Raw genomic sequence first — 9,224 nt, forward strand, 5'->3', positions numbered from 1 at the left:
ATGATCTATAATTTACTTTTAGAGTTTTTGTCAGATTTTGATACCAGAGTACTGTAAGCCTCATAAATTAGTTTATGAAAATATCTGTGCAAAACTGTGGTTCCTTTTCTTGGGTGCCTGGCAGAACTGACAAAATCAGGGAACCACTGACAGTGCTGGTCGTAGGGTCACCTTTTTTACATGTTGCTGTGTAGCAGGCTTTCTTTGGGGTCACCAACCAGCTCCCAAATCACGACACGGAGACTTATAATCAGTTATGAATGCTCAGCCTTATCTTATGCTTGTCCCACTAGCTCTTATACCTTAATTTAACCTGTTTCTCTTCATCTACATTTTGTCTCAGGGCTTTTTAACCTTTCTTTCATTCTGTATGTCCTACTCCATGTCTTGCTGGCTGGCAGCTACCTGACTGCCTGGCCCTGGGTGTCTCCCTTTCCTTCTCCCTTGCTCTGTCTTCTCTTTCCAAGCCTAGATTCCTCCTCCTACTTAGTCTTTCTGCCTGCCAGCCCTGCCTATCCCTCTACTGCCTAGCTATTGGCTGTCCAGGTTTTTATTAGACCAATCAGGTGCCTTAGGCAGGCAAAGCAACACAGCTTTACATAATAAAACAAATGCAGCATAAACAAATGTAACACATCTTTACATAGTTAAATATTCCACAACATCTTAATCTAAAACCCCAAGTAACTACTCTCTAGATTGTTAATCTTTTATTCTGCTCTCATGCATTTTAGTAAAAAGGCATACTTTATGTCTTTTACGAGTGTGTGTGTGTGTGTGGTTTTTCAAGACAAGATTTCTCTGTGTAGCCCTGGCTGTCCTGGAACTAGCTTTGTACACCAGACTGGCCTTGAACTCACAGAGATCCACCTGTTTCTGTCTCCAAAGTGCTGATATTAAAGGCGTGTACCACCATGACTGGCTCATTTACTTTTTAATAACCACTAAATTTCTAAAATTAATTCACTCTGTTGTTGGAGTTAAAGTTCTTATTTTTTGTGTTGTCTTACAGTCTAATCTGTAAGTGTAAGTTATTTGTTAATTTTCCTACTTTTTTAACCACTCCAGACAACAGTGCTTTGAGAGCTCTTGTAACATGGTCCTGAGTATGTGTGAGTTCCCAGGTGGTTGGGGGCTGCCATGTGGGTGCTGGGAAACGAACCTGGGTCCTCTGCAATAGTCGTAAGTGCTCCTCCTGCTGAGCCAGCTCTCCAGTCACAGCTGTTCTTGATCTTTAATTTTTCCTTATAGATTGTAGAAACAGTCTGTAAAAACAGTCAAGTTCAAGTTAAATACATTTTTGGCATTTTGACTTAGATTTCACTGAATGATTTAGTTTTTCATTTGTTAGGCAGTATAAAAGGACTCCAAGAGAGTAATCCAAATGACAACATCCAATATCAACTTCAATTTTTGAGGTCAATTTTAGGGTCAAGATGGCTACTGGAGCATTAGCCATCATGTTATGGTTATCACCTCCTAAGTACCCTGAAATTTATGTCATTGGCCAGAGCTCAGAAACATGACCACACCTAGTTCCAAGGCAGGCATAAGTATAGAGCCCTTTAGCTGCTCTCTAGAACAAAATGATATTCTGTAATTAGAAACAAAAGTAAATGACAGCAAGGGACGATGTAAATAGTGACGTGTAATCGAGTCATTATGAAGTCTGTTCTCATGGGCGGAGTGGAGCTTCCTGGAGGGGTTGGAGAGAAGAGTAGGGAATGGATATGATCAAAATACATTGCATAGATGCATGTAAAACTCTCAAAGAAAAAATTTAAAATATTATACTAAATAATCAAACTTTTAAAAGGTTTATTTTTTAAACGTCTTAATGTGGGGCTGGAGAGATGGTTCAGGGGTAAAGAGCATTAGCTGCTCTTGCAAGAGATCCGAGTTGAGTTTCCAACACCCACATCATGGTTCATAATCATCCACAGCTTCAGCTCCAGAGGATTCGATGTCCTCTTTCAGCATGGTGTGCAAACATACATGTAGGCAAAAATACACATAAAACGTAAAAGCAAAAATCTTTTTTAAATTTTTGTATGTGTATGAAGGTTTTGCCTGCTTATATTTATGTTCACCTTGTGTGTGTCTATGGGTGGTTGTGAGCCACAATGTGGGTGCTGGGAATCAAACCCAGGTCCTCTGTAAGAACAGCAGGTGCTCTAATTTCTGAGCCATCTCTACAGCCCCAAAAGCAAAAGTCTTAATGGATCAAATCAAATAAAGATTCAAGGCCATTTCACAGCCTCCCAAGACCCATAGGAAGAATTTGTAGATTAGAAGAGTTTAGGGTTAAGGCTTACTTAGATTTAGCTTAGGTTCCTTCGTATTAAGAAAAGAGGTGACACTTTTCTCAGAGGTGTGAGACATTGACAGTATGGGGAGGGAATAACATTTCTTCTGTAATATTAAGGAAAATTTCAACCCCCAGATACAGTATTATTCCAACCACATTTCATTATGTATAAACATATATGCAAATATATGTATGTATATATGTGTGTGATATAAACCACACACATATATATTATATATGTATATATATAATCATTATGGTTTGTTGATTTCTTTTCCCAAGATGCAAAGGTGATTGAAATGTAAGAGTCTGTCAAGAGTCCACAAGATTATAATCATTATGGTTTGTTGATTTCTTTTCCCAAGACGCAAAGGTGATTGAAATGTAAGAGTCTGTCAAGAGTCCACAAGATTGCTAGCCACTAACTAACCAACTGCCAACAGTCCTCATGGAGAGTGACACACATCAGGATATTTAGGGGCGCCCCTAAGATGGCTATAAAGTCGTGAATAAAATGCCCATAGCCCTCAGTAAGGACCTGCTGAGGTCCATCTTATTCACATTGAAAGTAATGACCTTGGAGGAGAAAAGGAAAGGGTGAGTTTCAGAAATAGGTTGCAGAACAGGTTTGATTTTCCTGACCAAGGACTTGGGATAGTAAAGATCAGTGGCAAGAGGCCATTGATCTTGCCAAGAGGCAAGAGACAGAAAGGGAAAGGAGCAGATTGGAAGGGGGCTCATAACTCATCACGGGGCTTTATATTATTAACATATTGGGACATGCCCACCCCCCACCCCTGATAGTCAGCTTCACTGTTGGCAGAAGGAAAACAGCTGATTTACCACATACATCCCACCATGATTCTGCCTTGCCATAGGCCCAGGGCAATGCAATTAGGCCATCGTGGCCTGAGCCCTTTGAAACTACATCCACCTTTTAGTCTGATTAAATATTTAGTCAAAGTTATGGAAACCTAATATGGTATGGACAGTAAGTGCAAATAGGAGAGTACCTTTAAAAAGAATGACATGCTTTCAAAAGGAAGGATTTAACTTCTAGAAAGTAATTCAATGCTGTGAGATGTGGGGGAAAGGGGCTCTTATTCACCGTTGGTGGAAAGGTAAACTACTGAAGCCGTTAAGTTTATCAGTGTGTTTTCTCAAAATGCTAAAAATAGAACCACCACACGGTCCAGCAATACCACTCCTGAGCATATGTCTAAAGGACTCCGTGTACTCTAGCAATATCCGGGCATCCGTAATTTTTTTGTTTGTTGGTGTTTTCTTTTCTTTCATTCTTTCTTTTTCTCTCTTTCTTTTATTTTATTTTTTATTTTTTTATTTTTGTTTTTCAAGACAGTTTTTTTCTGTATAGCTCTGGCTGTCCTGAAACTCACTCTGTAGCCCAGGCTGGCCTCAAACTCACAGAGATCCGCCTGCCTCTGCCTCCTGAATGCTGGGATTAAAAGCGTGCACCACCATCATCTGGCAAGGCATCCATGTTTATTGCTACTCTATTCACAACAGCTAGGAAATGGAATAGGTCTAGATGTTGGAAAATGAAATGTAATATAATACACAATGGAATTTTATTCAGATATAAAGAAAAATGAAGTTGTGAAATTGGCAGAAAAGTTAATGGAACTTGAGAATATGCCATGTGGGGTTACCTAAGCTCAGAAAGACGAATGTGGAGCCTAGTTTAAGTTGAAGTGAGTATCTAGAGGCCAGGAAAGGAAGAAAGGAGCCACTGGGAGAGAGAAGCACTTAATGAAAGACAGTAAAGGACATGGAGGAATAGCATGGAGAGGCAGATGAGGAAATGGTACAGATGGGGAGGGTTAGCCAAAACCAAGGCTCTTTCATATATATCCATCCATATATAAATGTACTACTTTACACATCAACTAGAAAATAGAATCTTAAAAATTGTTTGACTGGAAGTATCATGCAGGGTTGGAGAATGCTCCTCCCAGAAGCCACAGGCTTTAAACAAACAAACAAAGAAACAGACAAAAAGATCCCAGTCCATAGTGTAGAATATCATCCTAAGAGTTCTTGGCCTGGGAAGCCACAGCGACTTCCAATACAACAATGCCATACTGGCATTGTTCTTGGCTGCCCACCAGAACTAAATGGCAAGAGCTCCTGCTGAAGAAACAGCACACTTTAGGTATAGGGCACGGAGGAATGAAGCTGGAACTGAGCCAGAAGCTCTCTCCCTGCCAGGTAGCATTCACAGTTTGGGAAGTACTATGTGGGCTCTTGGGGGAGAAAAGTCATCAACAGTCCTACCCGGCTGTGGGCAAGTGCCATAATATGTTGCACCAAGCCACCTTTGAGGTAATAGCGGCATGACTATTCTGTGGGCGACCAGTTGCTTTCTGGTTGGATTTGAAGCTTGCTCCGAAGAAAGGTCTTGTATTGTAACTCTGACTGGGAAGGTCACAGGCCCTAGCGCTGAACCTACTACTGATGCCTTGCTAAATGGACATGTAAACTGCCTTTCAAGTGTTTATGTTCAGATCCACAGACCAGTGCTGCTCTCAGCCATGGTCAGAGAAGCTTCTTTTTGTGGTGGGTGATAATGGTTGATGCAGCTACTCAAACTAAACAAAATGCTGTCAGTGAGAGTTGAATAATCAGGCCCAGATGGGACATCAATATCACTCCCTTTCAGGCTTAGGAAATGCCACACAAGAGAGGGCAGAAAGAATGTAAGAACTAGAGGATGGAGGACAAGAGTGGTGCTAGGCAGTGCTATTTTCTGAATAGGATTTGCCTGTTGCAGTCATGAACATACACAACCAACTATGGCCACTTGCACAAAATTTTGGCTCATGTGCACACACACACACAGAGGCACACACACACACACACACACACACACACACATACACACACACACACACATGCATGCACACTTTACTCACACCCACATGCGATGTGGAAGTAGGAGAGGGACTAGTTGTAGAGAAGAAGGGGTCATCAGGAGTGGGAAGAGGGTAAGAGAAAGCAATGAGGAATGAGAAGGACTGCAATATGTTGCAGACATGTATTCAATTGTCGAAAAGAAAAGGGAAACTGATGCAATATTTATTTTGTTATCCACCTAGCCATTTGCCCTACTAGTGAAACTAATAAGAATATAGTTGTAATCGTTCCAATACAAAGGAAAACTAAAGCAATTCAGTGATGGCCGGGAAGATGGCTCAACTGGTAACGTAGCTGCCACTCAAGCATTAGGACCTGAGTTCAAATCCCATCACATATATACAAAGCTGGTACTGACTTTGAAGGTCCTCTATGCTGCATAGCTTTCATAGCACCAAAAGGTGATATTCCAGCTGCTTGGGGAGAAAAGTTATAAACAGTCTTACCCAGTCTTACTTGGAAATCCCACAAGTTAGTTGCATGAATGTGGCAGGGGTAGCCAGTCATTTTCTGATTGGTTTTAAGGCCTGTTCCACAGAAGGGAATGGATGCCTGGTACTGGAAATCTGGCCAAAAACCCATGGCCAGGGAGCTCATGAGCCACAGGGAAGAACTTTTACCAAAAGGACATAGTATCAAGCCGCCTTCTAAATTTGTATCTCTCTACCCATAGACTGGTGCACCTCAGTCCTCATTAGAGAGGTTACTTTGTGTGGCAGATGGTGACTTGTTTACAGACTCACAGCTGGTTTATGATGCAAAGAAGTAAGTGTTTGTGGAGTGTTCAGCCATAAATGGAGCATGTATATCACACCCCCTTCCATCAGGTCTCAGGAAACATTGTGGAGGAAGGGACAGAATGATTGTAAGGGACAGGCCAGAGAGAAATGATACCCAGCAGTGTCTTCTGGACACGACAGGCGGCGCACCCATGAACTCACAGCAGCCATGGCTGGCTGAGCAAGATCAAACTAGTCAACACTCCATCATGCATAGGGAGGGACACACAAGCCTCCACCCCTAGCTGAGGAGCTAGGACAGTTGCGGCTGCTAGGGAGGGACAGTCAGTTTTCTCTAGAGGTGTGGCCCCTTGTAAGTTGACCATGCTCCATTACGTGTCCCCACACCCATGGGCAGCCCTGCTTAGACTCAGTGAGTTATTAAAGAAAATAGTAGGAATACATAAAGGTGACAGAGGGAACCAAGAGGAGTTGGGGGTAAATAAAGGGTGGATGTGATAAAAAATACATTATATATACACATATGAAATTCTCAAAGAGCAAGTTTAAAATTACACTTAAATAAATGAATAGCTGAGAGTGGAGGCACTTGTCTGTAACCTCAGCCCTTGGGGAGCAGAGACAGGTAGATACCTAAAGCTCATTGGCCAGCCAGCCCAGCTGAATGGAGCACCAGACTCAATGAGGGACACTGTCTCAAAAAAAACAAGAGAGTGATTGAAAGATACCTGACATTGACCTTGAACCCTACTGTGTGCACATACATGAACACTAAATAAATAAATAGATAAATAAATAAATAAATAAATAAATAAATAAATGTAATTTAAAAAATAATAACAGGGCCTGGGGAGACTGCTCAACAGTTAAGTGTTAATAGCGTTCTTGCAGAGGACCTGATTTCACTTCCTACTACTCATATCAGGTGACAGCCTGTAACTCCAGCTCCAGAGGATCCAATGCCCCCCTCTGGCTTCCCCAGGCACTACATTCCCATGCACAGCTCCCTCCCTCCATAATTAAAAATAAAAGTAACTTTTTTTTTTTTTTTTTTTTTTTTTTTTTTTTTTGGTTTTTCAAGGCAGGTTTCCCTGTGCAGCTCTGGCTGTCCTGAAACTCACTATGAAGACCAAGCTGGCTTCTAACTCAGATATCTGCCTACGTCTGCCTCTCGAGTACTGGGTGCTGGGATTAAAGGCATATACCACCACCACCCAGCTTAAAAACAAAGTATTTTAAAAGATTTTAAAAAATTATAAAAAGTAATTTCTGCCATTGTTTGGATGTGTACTGCACGGCAGAGCCTTTATTACCCAAAGTAATCACAACTAGCTAAAATGGAAAAATTACAATGTATGAGACTGTTATCTCCAGATGATGTAGAGATGTCAGTAACTCAGAGGCCAGGAAATAAGAGCAGGATTAAAGGACAGAACTGTTAGACTCTGGAAAGCACTTATGGATGGGGAAGACATTCTGCAAATATAGATCAGAAAACTGGCATGAGGAAATGCATACTAACAGTTCTGGCTGTAGAGGAGACACTCTAGAGACAGGTCTCTCTTCCTTTAGCTACCAGTATTGAAACAATCGTCCCCAAGAAACTGGAATTTTCCCAGGAGACCCATGCTCAAGGAAAGGAAAGGGGAAAGCCCTAATGCCAGCCAGAAGAGGAACTCATCTCCCAGGAAGAGGTTTTACACAATTCTGACAACTTATCAGACCAACTTGCAGGAAACATTTAGTCTAGACAAAGACGGATCGATGGATGTGACCTCGCCTTGAGCCACACTGCTCCATTATGCATACTTCTTGTACTCTATTTAAACCTAAGCTTCAGGACAGTACCCCAAAATGGCTTGTGGGTTGCCGAATCTCTTTATTTGATTCTCTTTCCACCATGGCCACATTTGTAGAGAGCCGTGCACGGCCGCGCCTCAAAGATGGCACCGGCGTCCGGCTTCCGCCTTCCTGATGGCAGGTGTTCTCTGGGATAAACAACTCCTTATTTGGCTTGGGCGTGGAATCTGGCTTGCTTGCGTATGTCTGACCCTATCGGCATTGTCCACGTGGCACTACGGGGTTGGTTGCCCAGTGGCTATAAAGGGCGTGGGCTGGCTTTCCCCGGGGTCAGAAGATTGTCTCAAGGTTCCTGAATAAACTGCTTGGAGAAGAGCCTGGTGTTGCGTCTTCCTTGCTGGTCAAGGCGGACGCGACACACATTGATTACATCTCCTTTCTCTACTTTCCACTATGATTTGTCTTTTTTATTGGTGTATTGAGGATGGGTGGCTGAGAACAGCTTGTTAGGGTTACCAGAGCCCAGGCTTTTACATGAAAAACTCCAGCAACGTAACAGCTGTTGAGAAGGGATTCTATCTGAACACCGGGAAGCCTGAGTCTCCAGAAATAGTCTGGCAAACGCCTTCCTTGAAGAAGCAGAAGTCACTTGAGGAAATGAGGCTTCACTGGACAGAACAGCATTCAAGCTTCATATATAAAGACAGGAAGTAAGCAATCATTTCAATCGTGTGTGCAAGAATCAGTAAACAACATAGCTTCTATTTGTGAGCCCATAACACATTCGAGCACAGTGATAGAATTATAAAAACGATGGTGCTCACAGTGTGCTGGGAGTTACTTCAGTTCTCGGGCAGTCCTAAGAATGCAGCCCCATTTTAAAAGGTGAAGAAAAACTGAGGGGTGAATGGGAAAACCTAATTAAAGGTAAAAGCACGTGATAAAGAACCCAGAAGCCTAACCCAAGTTTATCTGACTCCAAAGCCCACTGGTTAGTCAGCCAAGCGTCTTTCTTTGTTTACTTTGAGAGAGACAGAGAGAGAGAGAGAGAGAGAGAGAGAGAGAGAGAGAGAGAGAAAGTAGAGTTCAGTCAGAGCACAATTTGCATAAATCAGTCAACTCTCTTTCTATGCTGTGGGTCCTAGGAATTGAATTGAGGTCTTCTGGCCTGACAGAGGAATTGAACTGGGGTCTTCTGGCCTGACAGAGGAATTGAACTGGGGTCTTCTGGCCTGACAGCAAGTGCCTTTACCCACTGAGCCATCTCGTGAGCCCATAAGAGTTAACTCAGATTTTAAAAGAATGAGTACAAAAGACTTAACAGGATAATAATAAAAGCCAAGACTTTAAAAATCATAAAAACAACAAAGATTATCGTTTTCTTTGTGTTCAGTGAAGGAAGCGCCAAAGGAAGGCTAATTGCTCAGGGCAAGGACAGTTTG

At 42.2% G+C, this 9,224-nt stretch overlaps 1 long non-coding RNA gene across 6 annotated transcripts in view; it reads right to left on the reverse strand.

Annotated features, from left to right (window-relative positions):
- The window catches only part of LOC131925221 (uncharacterized), a 148,494-nt gene extending 140,488 nt beyond the window's left edge, over positions 1–8,006 (reverse strand). For 2 of the 6 annotated variants that reach the window (XR_009383180.1, XR_009383177.1), the window contains exons 1-2: positions 7,831–8,003; positions 1,163–1,265 (exon numbers count right to left, since the gene is read on the reverse strand). This is a non-coding gene — a long non-coding RNA (uncharacterized LOC131925221). Of the gene's footprint in view, positions 1–1,162; positions 1,266–7,830 lie in introns of all 6 variants that reach the window. The other 4 variants (XR_009383178.1, XR_009383179.1, XR_009383181.1 and 1 more) reach the window with 4 other exon arrangements.
- Positions 8,007–9,224: the final 1,218 nt, after the last annotated feature.

This window comes from Peromyscus eremicus, chromosome 15 (genome assembly GCF_949786415.1).
Source record: "Peromyscus eremicus chromosome 15, PerEre_H2_v1, whole genome shotgun sequence".
Lineage (NCBI taxonomy): Eukaryota > Metazoa > Chordata > Mammalia > Rodentia > Cricetidae > Peromyscus > Peromyscus eremicus.